At 37.3% G+C, this 12,208-nt stretch overlaps 1 protein-coding gene across 3 annotated transcripts in view; it reads left to right on the top strand.

Moving 5' to 3' along the window:
• The window catches only part of CACNB2 (calcium voltage-gated channel auxiliary subunit beta 2), a 269,587-nt gene that overhangs the window by 107,850 nt on the left and 149,529 nt on the right, over positions 1-12,208 (top strand). The window lies entirely within an intron of this gene.

Raw genomic sequence — 12,208 nt, 5'->3', positions numbered from 1 at the left:
AGTTTTAACACGCAGTGAGATGAGGGAGTCTGTGTTCAGTGTCTTTTCTGTTGACTTTTTTCTTTTTTACTAAGAAAATACATTGCTGTGTTGTCCTTATACATTATTTCTGTGTCAGAAACTAGGATTCCCTGTTGGGGAATAAGGTAAGCCATGAAATATAATTCCAGAGTAAGTAACATTGCCCTTTCCTGACCCCCATCATGTATGATTATATAACACTGCTAGTGCACAGCCTGCTTTACCAAGCAAGCAGAATATCATCAAACCCCAGTTCCACGCAGAAACTTGGGCATGCTGGTGACTGCTCAGTAGATAGCTTTAGGGCTTCCTCAGTGACCTCCCTGAGCCCCAGATCTTGCCCCAACAGTGCTGCCTCTAATTTCATTACATTTTCTACAGTACTGGGGTTGTTTGGGAATAAGGGATGTGAGGACACAGATACCTTCCCTTCCCTGTGACTGGTCAGTGATTAACAGCTATGAACAAGTGTTGGTTCAGATCACTTAGAAATTTATGTGTGCCCATGAAGCAGGTTGTGTTAGTATATAGTTGAAGTTGATAAATGTTTGTATCCCCCAACTTAGGTACTGGGGGATAAACTGCTCACATACACAGTGTGTCTTCCTGGAGGTAGAAATCTTGTATGTTTGCAGCTGTGATTGTCTACAGGTTTAGGTATTTAAAATAGCTGTTTCTGGTGATTATGTTGGAGAACGCCAAGGTACTGACTCTTACCCATAATTTTGCATTGTGGAGTAATCACCAAGAATAAAAAAAAAAAGACCTCTCTCCCCCTCCATACTTTCACTACCAGCTTGCAAATGAAAGGAAATAGATATATGATGTCATGAAAATAGTAAATTTTGTTAATAATTTCAATTGAATGATTGGTACAGAGTTCTATCATGTCATAGCCCTATGTTGCAGACATTAATGACCTTTAATTGTTTCACTAAACCCATAGTTGCACATGTGAAATGTATAAACTATAACCTGATTTGAAAATTCGAGTGCAAAAATGGCAATTTACAGGATTGCAATTGCATGCTATATAAAGAAACAGATGCAGCATCCAAACAACTGTAGCTTTTGGGATTACTTCTACTTTATGTAACCTTTCCCCCCTTCAAAAATAAATAAATAAATAAACCTGCAAAAGAGATTTGTAAGGATTTCTGACTTAATTTTGAATTAAGTATATTCTGTTAGTAGTTGATGGTTATGACTAGATATCTGTTTGAAACAGAGAGCAAAAGTAACACATTCATAGTTCTATAAAAAGATGGAGATAGGTTTATGTAATTCTTGCATTCACCTCTTTCTCTTTGGTTTTCTGGAAGGGTGGGGAGGGGGTGTTTAATCACTTAATCACTCTTTGGCAATGTAATATTAACATTATTCACTGCTAAGTGATGGAAGGTATGATTTCCTTAGTAAATACAAAGATAATTTTGTGACTAGTATTTTAACTTTAAAAATAATAATATCAGAATAGCTATTGCACTGAGTATGTTTAAAGCAAGTAATGAGAATTTTTCAGAACACAGAAGTGATTATTTTTTTGTGTGTGTGCTCTAATGTTTTGAAAACCCAACATAACCTGCAATGAAGTACAAAGGCACCTTACAGGATCAGATACCTGCTCAAAGTATCACTTGGTTTAAATCCCAACAAGTGGAGATTATCTTGAACTCCCTGAAGATCTACTATTTGACTCTGGAAGTTTTATCTGTCTGGTAATTTGATCTTGACCTTTGTGCAAACTCAGTGAAAATATGAGGTCCAAGTCTGAATCACAAGGATGAGTGCAAAAAAAAAAAAAAAAAAAATTGGCTACAATATAGCAAAGCACTCAACATCTGCTGAAATTTCTCATGTGCTTAAAACTGAAGACTGTGGTCAACCACTTTGCTGAATCAGTGTGTTTGCTAATTTTATGTTTTTCTGTAATTAAAGTCCGTATTTGATCCTTGTGTCTTTAGCATACAAGTTCCTAAGGACAGAAACCACACCATGCTGGTGTATCTTTGTACGAAAGACTGCTACCTGCATATTTTGTATTTCCCCTTTAAGGTGTACCTGGGTGCCTTCCCCTGTGAAAAAACCCTGCTACAGTATTTAAAACCCAGGCAGCTTCTGGGACATTTGCCAACATTTTGCACCACTGTGTCTGACAGACCCCTGGCTGCTGCAAAGATCCTCACCTCAGAAATAGAAAGGCTGAGAAATTAATTTCTTGTGTCTTTAAAGACCTGAGGAATCAACAACCTAGTGGATTGTTTCTTCCCTAAAAGCTCTGTAGATCCTTTTTGATAGATCTGCATGGCTTTAATACAGGCTCGGGGGTTTCCAGACATGTGAATTAAAGCCTTGGTTTTCTGCATGCAGTCTTGAGGAGTGTTGGCCACTTAGGCACAAGATGTGTGGCTTTTTAAGTTCAATAAATGGCCATGGGGGAGCTGCAGTGACTTTAGTTTTAAATTACTTAGAGAATATTTTCACTTATCTCTCTAAAGGCTGTTGGTGCTGCCACATGTGAATCTTCCTGAAAGTTACTGGGAAGAACTAAGGCCGACCTAGACAACTTGAATGTAAAATCTGTTTATCATCTAATGCCTTGCTTTTTTTAATATTTGATTTGCAAAATGCACCCATTTAATTATCCCTAATGGAATATTTTTTTAAAAAAATTGACTCCTATGTGCATGAATTGAATTTTTATTTCCTATAGAAGCAAATTTATTTTTTGTTACTTTATGTAGATAGAAGCAATCCTGTCCTTGAGCTCTGGGAAAACTGCAGGTAGGACCTACCCCTGTGAAAAAGCCAGGAGATTACAATAAATGCAGCTATGGGACATGGTGGGGGTTTGTAAACTGTGTTTTTTACCTAAGCAGCAAATTATGGTGAGATTTGAGCTTAAAGGAACTTCCAAATTTGAAATATGAAAGTACCATAGGATCTTCAAAATACTGCTTTATGCCTATTAATGAAAGATTTTTTTTCCCTATATTTCCTGTAAACTGTTTAGCCAGTCTGTTATACTCGTATACTACAGGAGTGAACACTTTTTAAGTATTCTGTGCAAGACATTTAATTTTGTACCTGATGTAATCAGCATGACCTTACAGAGTTCGAGATATTTTCCTATCCAGACATCCACTGCCCTTTGGAGCTGTACAAACCCTGCTGGAGGGCTGCAAACCTTGACTCCACGCCAAGGCAACCTACTGAATAGAAAGGTCATTGAGCCACAGTTACCCAAAAATAATTCTAGCTCTTTAGCTGAAAGGCTTGGAGCCTCCTGCTCTGCTCTGTTCTCAGGAGTTGTAGATTGTGGTACCCACTACAAAAAAAGAACAAAGTCTCTGTGCCGCTTTGGTAGAGTAACTCTTCTTCCCTGAAAAGACAAGTTTGGGTGGGAAGGAAATTTGCTGCATTGCTATTACCATAAGTAAGGATGCTTAAGAGTGCATACACAGTATGTTTCTGCCTTTATTAATATTTAAATTGAGTCGTCATTGTTGGTATTCAAGAAAGAAATCTTCTTGACTGCAAAGTATCCATTATCTCTGTCCTCTTACTTATTAACGCTCTTTGTCACACACCTGGTATCACTCAAATTCCAAGGAGTGGAATTTACAGAGGAGGAAGACTGACTTTTATGTAATTAACTAAATTACAATTCCTGGTAAATTCCCTGAGCTAATAAAAAGGTCTGATATTTATATCTCACTTTATTACTTAAGAAGTTACATGGTGGCACACATAGTGTTACAGTGGTACAGAAAGCGAGGAATGAAAGAAGAAAAATGGGATGTAAATAGTGAAATATGCTTGTTCCAGCTCAGAATGTTTCAAGAAAGGATGTGATATCTGTGGAAAATGTAAAGAATAGTTCAGTTGTATTTATTTGGAAATTCTTGAAATATGGAGTAACTTGAAAAAAAATGGAGGATTAAATGGTGAAAGAGAAAAGGAGAGAAGATAAAATTATAAGGGAGAAAAGGGAGATAAAGGGAAAGACAAACTAGAGCTTTGAATCTTAAGAGATGTGATAGTATTGGAAAGGAAGGATTAAACAAATGCAGAAACACCAGGAGGATGGTGTGGTTACATTGAGTTCTATTTTTGTGTCTGCATTTGGGGTCAACTTGAAAATAGGAAATTAAACAAGTAATTTGAAGAATAGACAGAGGAAAAAGCTTCAAAATAATTGGAAAATTATCTGAGCATGGGTTTACCCTGAAATATTGACAATAATGATAATACAAATGAAATTCGCTGTGTTTCTAACAGAGAGGACGAAAGGTCCCCTCGGATGAGTTCATTTTGTTTCAGGTTCTCGGGGTACGTGGATGAGAGGAAAGCTTAGATAGAAGCACTTGCTATTTACAGGCATGCTATTACTCTGGTTTGGATTAGTATCGATCTTGTGAAGAGACTGTGAAAGTGGATTTAGTCAGGAAATACTACAGATGGAAATGTCACCTACCTGTGGAACAATAATAAAGATATTGTACATTTTATAGGGCTTTTTTAAGATGTTATAGAAAGAGGGTAGAGAAGGATCTGATGGAGGGTATAAGTTGAGAACTGCTGACTGCGGCAGTATCCCTGTGGGCTTAAAGATGCATCCATGCAGTAATGGGAGTAGTCTATGGCACAAGAAACAATTGATTATGCAACCCTGGTTTGCATGGAGGACTTCATCCTTCGATAAATCATGGCTTTTGACATTTAAAGACCGACATAGCTGAAACAGCTGTAGATATTTTTGGCTGAAACACACCATTATTGGCAAAAATTCCCATAACCAACCAACAAAACAAAAAGAAAAAAATCTCATGTTTGTTATATTTCTTTTCAGTAAATCAACAGGATGCTGTTTTGATTCTGTCGTGGCATAAGTAATGTGTTAATGTGATACTCCTGTCCAGTAATCATGGACTGAAATGACAGTGCCATTTGCTTTCTTTCTGGTTGTTATCAAGTCCTCAGTTTCTATTGCAGAGAGCTCTGAGCATTCTTTGGTGATAGAGCAAGCTTCCTCACTGAAGTTCTGATGAGGACTTTGGCTCTCTCCACTGGCAGCCCAGTTTTTTTCCTGTTAATAGGGGCAGGCCTGGGTTGCCTCCATCCTTCAGAGGCAAACCTGTGGGAAAGCTCCTGCAGCTGCCAGATTGTCTTCCTTTGCTTGCACAGGACTCAAGTGGTGTGCTACAGGAAGTTCAGGGGATTCAAAGCACCAGGAAACAAAAGGCAAAAAGTTTAATTACATTATCCTCTCCTCTGGTTTTTCTTGTCCTTATTTATCAGTGTAATTCCCACTGATTTGGGTTTGAGATACATGCATAATCCAATCAGCAAAAAGGACATCAGGGCATGCAGAAGTTAAAAGTAGTCTGCTGTAAGCTAGAGGTCTTCCTTCCCTTGAAATTTCTGAAGGTTTTCCCTTGAACCAGGGGAACCAGGATTCTGCCCACATCCTTAGAGCAGCTGGGCTGTACTAGCCAACAGAGTTGCACTGATGGCAGTTTCTGTAGGCAGTAGTAGCCTGCATATGCAAGGTATCAGTCTGCTGGTACTGGGAGGCTGGGCTGGATCTGGGTGATAACCCCTGTTGATAACACTGCTTGACTCAGGCAGATTACTTGATCTTTAACATTAAGCAGTCATATTTGAACAAACATTCCAAATTGGAACCTATAATTAATTTTAGCACTTCATCTTTATGTGCAGTGTGCTGAGTTCATTAACTACCAGGCAGCAATTTTAAAGAAGCTGGAGGATAATTCATGTTAAAGGTAGAAAGTTGTTGACTGGCTTCATACTGTAATGAGAAGTTCACTTTCCTATGGTGTTTTTTCTTAATAGTGTGTAGTAGCATACATAAGCCTTTACCACAGATGCCTAATTGCTACTTCTAATCTCTACAGACTTTTGTATCCATGCACATGTAACAGGGAAGGTAAGAGGAATGAGGTTTCCCCTTCTTAAGATGTAAACTTTAGGGTTTTTTTCCACTATCAAGAGTTAATAAAAAGGCAGAAGTTACCAGTTGACCCAGTCACAATCGATTTGAGCTGCCTTGAACTGTCTTGACGAAGAGAAATTTTTAGAGACCTTCAGTTTATTCTGGGATAGAGGAGAGTGTAGGAAAAAATACAAACCTGACTTTGAAGGTAATGTTGTCTGAGGTAAACTAGAAGGTGAAATTACAGAAGAATCTGGGAATGAAAGGAAATTATGCTTGTTTTTCACAGTAATGTTTGTACTGGCCTTTGACATTTTCATCTGGATACAGGAATACCAGTCGTATATTTCGGTGGGTTAGTTATTACTGCTGTTATTTCCCTTTTTCTTTTCTAAGTTTTTTTGCCACTACTGAAATTGAAGAAGCTGGCGATATAAATCTGTGATGTGATTTTCCTGTATTTGAATTGCAAAGATTAAAGCTGACTGAGGTTGCCATTTATGACAAATTGCCAGATATATCTTGCATTTCTAGAGGCATAAATGGGCCCAGAGTGTATAAAGTGTAAATGGTTTATTTTTCTAGTGATGCATGACAAATTTAAACATGTAACTGCATAAGCATTTATGAGTTCTTTATTCAAATCATCAGTGCATTAATGGGAGAATTATTCAAAAAAATACAGTAGCCAAGGGAAATAGAAAGGGAGAAAAAAGATCAGCTGGTGGACTGAGACCATACATAGGAAGACTCTAAAAACTAAGAATGATGGGGAATTTTTAACCTTTTCGTGTTTGATTAATGTTCTAGATGATACAGAAAAGTTGTGTCGAACATAGTAGCTCTGTAGGTTAAGGCTGTATAATTTTCTGTTTGGATTCATCTTGCTCCCTTTTAAAAATACTTGTGCTCCTCACAGTTACTCAATTTCAGCTGGAGATCTGCTTGTGTATAGATTTTGTAATGTCCTGCAGTTATTGTATACTATTGTTGTACTGTCCTTCAAGTAATGTGTAATGCTGAACAAAAATTATGCGTACAGTAAGAAAGGCTCATCAGAAATATTGAATAAATGTGTCCGTATTTTAGTCAATAAGCTTTGGATACAGTTGATCAGAATTTCATGGAAATTTAGTAGTTATATGCTCAAACTGGTCTGTTTATACTCATTCATAAGAAAATATTTGTGTCTAGCCATTAAGTATTTTATACCAAGTTCTTAAGGGCTACTGATTACACTGAAAGCCTTCCTAAGTTCCATATGCATTAGGTAGCCTGTTCTTGAAGGAAGCCAAGAACAGGATTTCCCATGTGGAAATTAGTTTTGGGTATTTAGAGTCAACCTGAATGTAGTACTCTGCAGAAAACTAAACTAAGTTAAGTATGCATTTTTATTATTTATTGTCGTAGATAGAACTATGCTAAAAATTACCACAATAAAAAAAAAGCAACAGTTAATATACTCTCTCTGAATGATCATCAAGAATATACTTACCTAGTTACTAGGAAGTGTTATTTGTTGCTTCTTGAGGTGTAAGACATGTTCTATAGAGCGAAAACAGCACAATCACTTGTTAACACAGAATATAACAGTTAATTACTAGACTAGATAAATTTGTACAATGATATGCAAAGGTATATCAAACAGAAAAAAATAGATGTACAAATAACATGTGAAGAATTTACATATGTGGAAGCATATTATGTTCCCAAGAAATGCACTGGCAATAAACATTTCTCTCTTCCATTGTATGTGATTTCTAAATGCTTTTAATCACAAGTGAAAATATTATGGTAATGAAAGAAGAAATTCAAAAGACTTTAGGGATTCAAAATAATTCGCCCTGAAGAAACAGCAAAGAAGAAAATACAGCTGTAAAAGCTTTAAGTTTCAAGAACTGAAAAATCCAGACCTGTGCCTAGAGCCTGTCAGTGATGCCTTCTCAGCAGAGGCCTAAGGGATTGCCTTTAGGTCTGACTCCCTGCTGTCTCTGCTTCTTAATTTCCTTTGCGTCATTTTTGCATCAGTAAATAAGTATATGGCTACTATGATAGATTCAGTTCTATTGGATACATACAGCATATTGAATTTGTGCCCTGTTTCCAGGACAAATGCTGTTTGCTCATTGCAGCGTGTCCTGGCCACTCTTCAGGACACATTCCACTCTGTGAGACTTCTGCCACATTGTAGAACCTGTTTCTTGAATGCAAAATATTCATAACCAACTCTGGGAGAAATTTATTAAGTAAATTGAATTTGGTAGGCTTCAACAGGAACTTTGATCGTTACTGTAATAATACCTTGTTATATTCAGAATTTTTAGAAATAATAGGAGGTGCTTTGCAAGTAACACCTCAGTGTTTGCATATTCAACATTCCAAACCAGCACCATATTCTTCAGGTGTGAATTCCTTTATTGCAGGGCTCATCTGTGTTAAACACTTGCAGGTTTGGGGCTTTTTCTTCCACTGGAAGACTTACTTCCTATTTGAAATCTGCCCTGTGGCAAAGACTGAATTGCATTTTTTTAATATGGTTTCCCTTGAGTCTTCCAGTCATTTTGAGGTTTTACTGTCAGATTTCCCTCTATATGTACCCTGTGTTGAATAAAGAATTCATATGCACCATAGGAGACAATAATCAAAAGAGAAGGTCATGAAAGACATAAAGCACTGTTTAGTACACTAGGTACTCTTATTCTGAATAAGAACGATATTTTCAAATAATATTAAATGTTACTTCTTGAAATAAGACTAGTTAACAATTTGAGAGAGATGCATTTAAGGAACACAATCTCTCCAAGACTAAGAGAGGATGCTGTTATTAAAAAAAAGGGTGTGTAGCTGTTTTGGGTCCTTTGAGTGCACTAATACGCAATATATTATTTTACAGACTTTTTGTTTTATTGCTGCACTTCTCAGTGTGGTTTCCTGCTGTTAAACTGTAAGTGTCAGAAGTTTTAGCTTACTCTTTCTTTGGCTAACAAGGGCCATTCACTACTAAGGGACATTCAGTTGTCCTTGAAGTTCATCCCTAAAGATGCAAGAATGTCTAAAGGCATCAGGAAAACCAGAATGAAATCCCAAAAGCACAAAAGGAACAGGGAAATCAAAGCAACGTTGTCTCAGCTGTTGATACCTACCTCTTAATTTATTTCTTATTAGAAGGCAGGTCAGAAAAACTGCTTCATCTTTATAAACCATCGTCTCATTCCAGTCCTAGAGCTGTTCCTGCCTATTGGTGAAAATGGAACGTTACTGGTATGCCTTGGCATAATTCTGGCCTTCGTTAGTCGTCAGAAATTAGAGTGCCAGTTGATGCACTCTGCTTTAATGCAGACAGATGAATATGCAGCAGAAGCACCACGATACAACCCCCAGGTTCAAGAACTTGTCGCTTCTTCTCATGAAAAGCTTGTTTTACAGACTCAGTAGTTGGTCATATACCATGACATTTCTCACAGACCAGACTTTTTGGTTCTGATCTCTTTCTCTTAGGAAAGAGTGCACTTTTTTCTAACTTTTACTATACTTTTTATTGTAAGGAAATTGAGGTTTTATTTAATGACCTAGTCTCTTTCTGAACAGTGATAAAACAGGACTGTGTAGTACTTGGTGTGCGTAAATGCATGGAATACCATACTTGGAAGGCATGAATACACAGTGATAATCTTTGGAGGCATTATTAATAGAGAATAAAGCTAACGAGGCAAAATATAACTATAGAACATTCATTCATTTCCTCTTAAAATAACATATTTTCAGGACCAGATTTTTGTAGAGGAAGAAGAAATATAATCACCCTTTGCCAGTTAAAGCAGCTTTGCAATTCAGCAACTGATAAATTGTATTCTTTTGGGAAAAATACAAAACATATAATTTTTGTAAATTATGTAAAAAATTTGTAAAACATGAAAATATATTTTCAACTGTTAAAAATTACTAATGTGATATTAATGTAGTATTAATATAATACTAATGTATATAATTAGTTTCACTTAGGTAGTTTTCATTTTAAGGGTTATGACAAATTCTTGGGTCATTTAATTGTAAAATGTTTCTTGATATATCATGGAGACTTGTGTTAGATTTTTCCCATTGTAAACAGAAATTAAACAAGCTGTATGCTAGCTGTTTCAACGCTGACAACTGGGCTCTGCAAGGTCACTTACAAAAGCTCATAAACTTAATTGAGTTCTTCTATGAGCTTTGACATAAAGAATAAGTTGAAAAGTGTTGGATAGCCAGAAATTTCAAAGTGTTCCCAGTGCTACAGCCAACAACGTGGCAGGAGAGGGGACAGGGCAGAATGGAGCAGTGTTCTTTAGTTCCTGGCAAAATGACACAAAAATAGAGCAAAATCTTTTAAGTGACTTTCCAACTTTCTTCTGAACAAACTGTACTCTTCAAGTATAATTTCAAGTGTTGTCAGCTCTGTCACATGCTTAATGATATCATATAAGGGTAAGAAATTATCTCTGAATGTTTGATTGAAGTCAGTAAATCTACCCTGATGTAACCTCTGCGTGCTGTGTAACTGTGCAAGGGCAATGCTAGGTATAATTATGCTATAATTCTGATAAGTAAGATAACATCAGTCACACATCTTTCTACACTGTCACCAGAGCTGGCATTTCAGTCTTTTTACCTGTGTTATGGATGGCTGGGAATGTGGGCTGCACAGGAATGCATGTGTTACTGGGTCTTTCTCCATCAGATGATCTCACGTTATCAGTCAGTCACCACTGTATGCTGTTGGACTGGCAGTCTTTTCAAATAAATAAAACCAAAGTCCCACCTTTCCAGAACCCATGGGAAATTTATTTTATATCAGCAATTCCAGCAATCCAGCAATCTAGTAGCACCCCTTGGGCTGCAGTCCCTGTGTCTGTCACCCAAGTAGGGTGGCCAGGCTGTGCTGGTCTGCAGGATATGGAAGGAAACCCAAGTGGACTGTTCAGCCGGTGTGCGTGACTGGAGGGAGGCTGGTGTGAGGAGGGGGGATATTTCTCTATCTGAAGCAAATCCAGTCCCCATGCCTACCAGCATGGCTGTTCTACCCAGCACCATGAGTTCTAAGCTGTCCGTGGGAGGACCTGACCTACAGGTCTGGGGCTGCTTGATAAGCACCCTCAAAGACCATCAGTCACTGCATCAATCTGACAACCCTGATTTTCCCTTCTCTTCTCCCCAGGTCTTCTCCTTTCCCACCCTCATTCTGACCCAAATAAACAGCCCTCCCTTAATCACTGTTTTTTTTCCAATACTTCCCAACTTTGGTACGTCTGACAGTGTTGCCCAGGTAATATGGCCTTATACCACCGCACTGATGGGGCTATCTGCGCACTGTTTTACATGCATGACCAGTTCAGTGGTCACAGAGAAAGTTTCACATATTGATGGGTAAATGAGGCACTGGTACCTTCCTAAATCTGAACTGCTAGTGGGAAAACAACATGCTAAGTGATCAGATCCAAGTAAGCATGTGGGTTTTAATTTGAACTATTTTTATGGGTGATTCAAACACTTGAAGAAGTGGCTTTGCAATTGCAGCCTTTCCTGTAAATTTCCCTTAATGTCCTGGTGGCTTGGAGAGAGATTATTTTAAGAGACATTTTGTAGGTGACCTCTTCCAAGGGACAAAGTATCTGGATTGTTTTCAAAGTGCTTTCCTTTGAAATCATGTTTGTAACTAAAATAAATTCTGAAAATGTGCACTTGTCCTCCTTTAAAAAATATTAAATAAATCAATTATGTTGAAATCCAAAACCCAGTTGGTCTAAACTATTAAACTAGAGTAATTTTTGCATATTCACAAGTTAAACACTGCTAGACTACCTCATGATAGTGAATTAAGGACTTCTTTTCACTTGCAGCCAATGCTTTTAACTACTGTCTTGTATCTTTTTCTGTAGATTTATTGTTGCTAAGGGAAATACTTTGAATCCTATGAGAAATGTGGTATGTTCCCACACTAATGGAAACTACTGTATTTTTGTAGTATACAGTTTTCAAGGAACTCCTCATGCTGCCAGTTACGTCATGAGTAATGAATGCATTGGCTCTGATATCTGGTGTTCTCCTAGTGACGGCGTAAACTCTGTTGTAAATATTGCATTTTTAAGGAAAAGGAATGAAAAACCTCTTTAGCAATAACTCAGGCATTCCAGATTAGTTAATTATAATGTTGTGTGATTATCTTTGATCTCAGGCTCTTCTTAAAGTACT

This window comes from Falco punctatus (assembly GCF_963210335.1).
Source record: "Falco punctatus genome assembly, chromosome: 4".
Classification (NCBI taxonomy): Eukaryota; Metazoa; Chordata; class Aves; order Falconiformes; family Falconidae; genus Falco; species Falco punctatus.
Note: the sequence above shows the minus strand (reverse complement) of the source record. Positions and strands in the feature narration are given on the sequence as shown.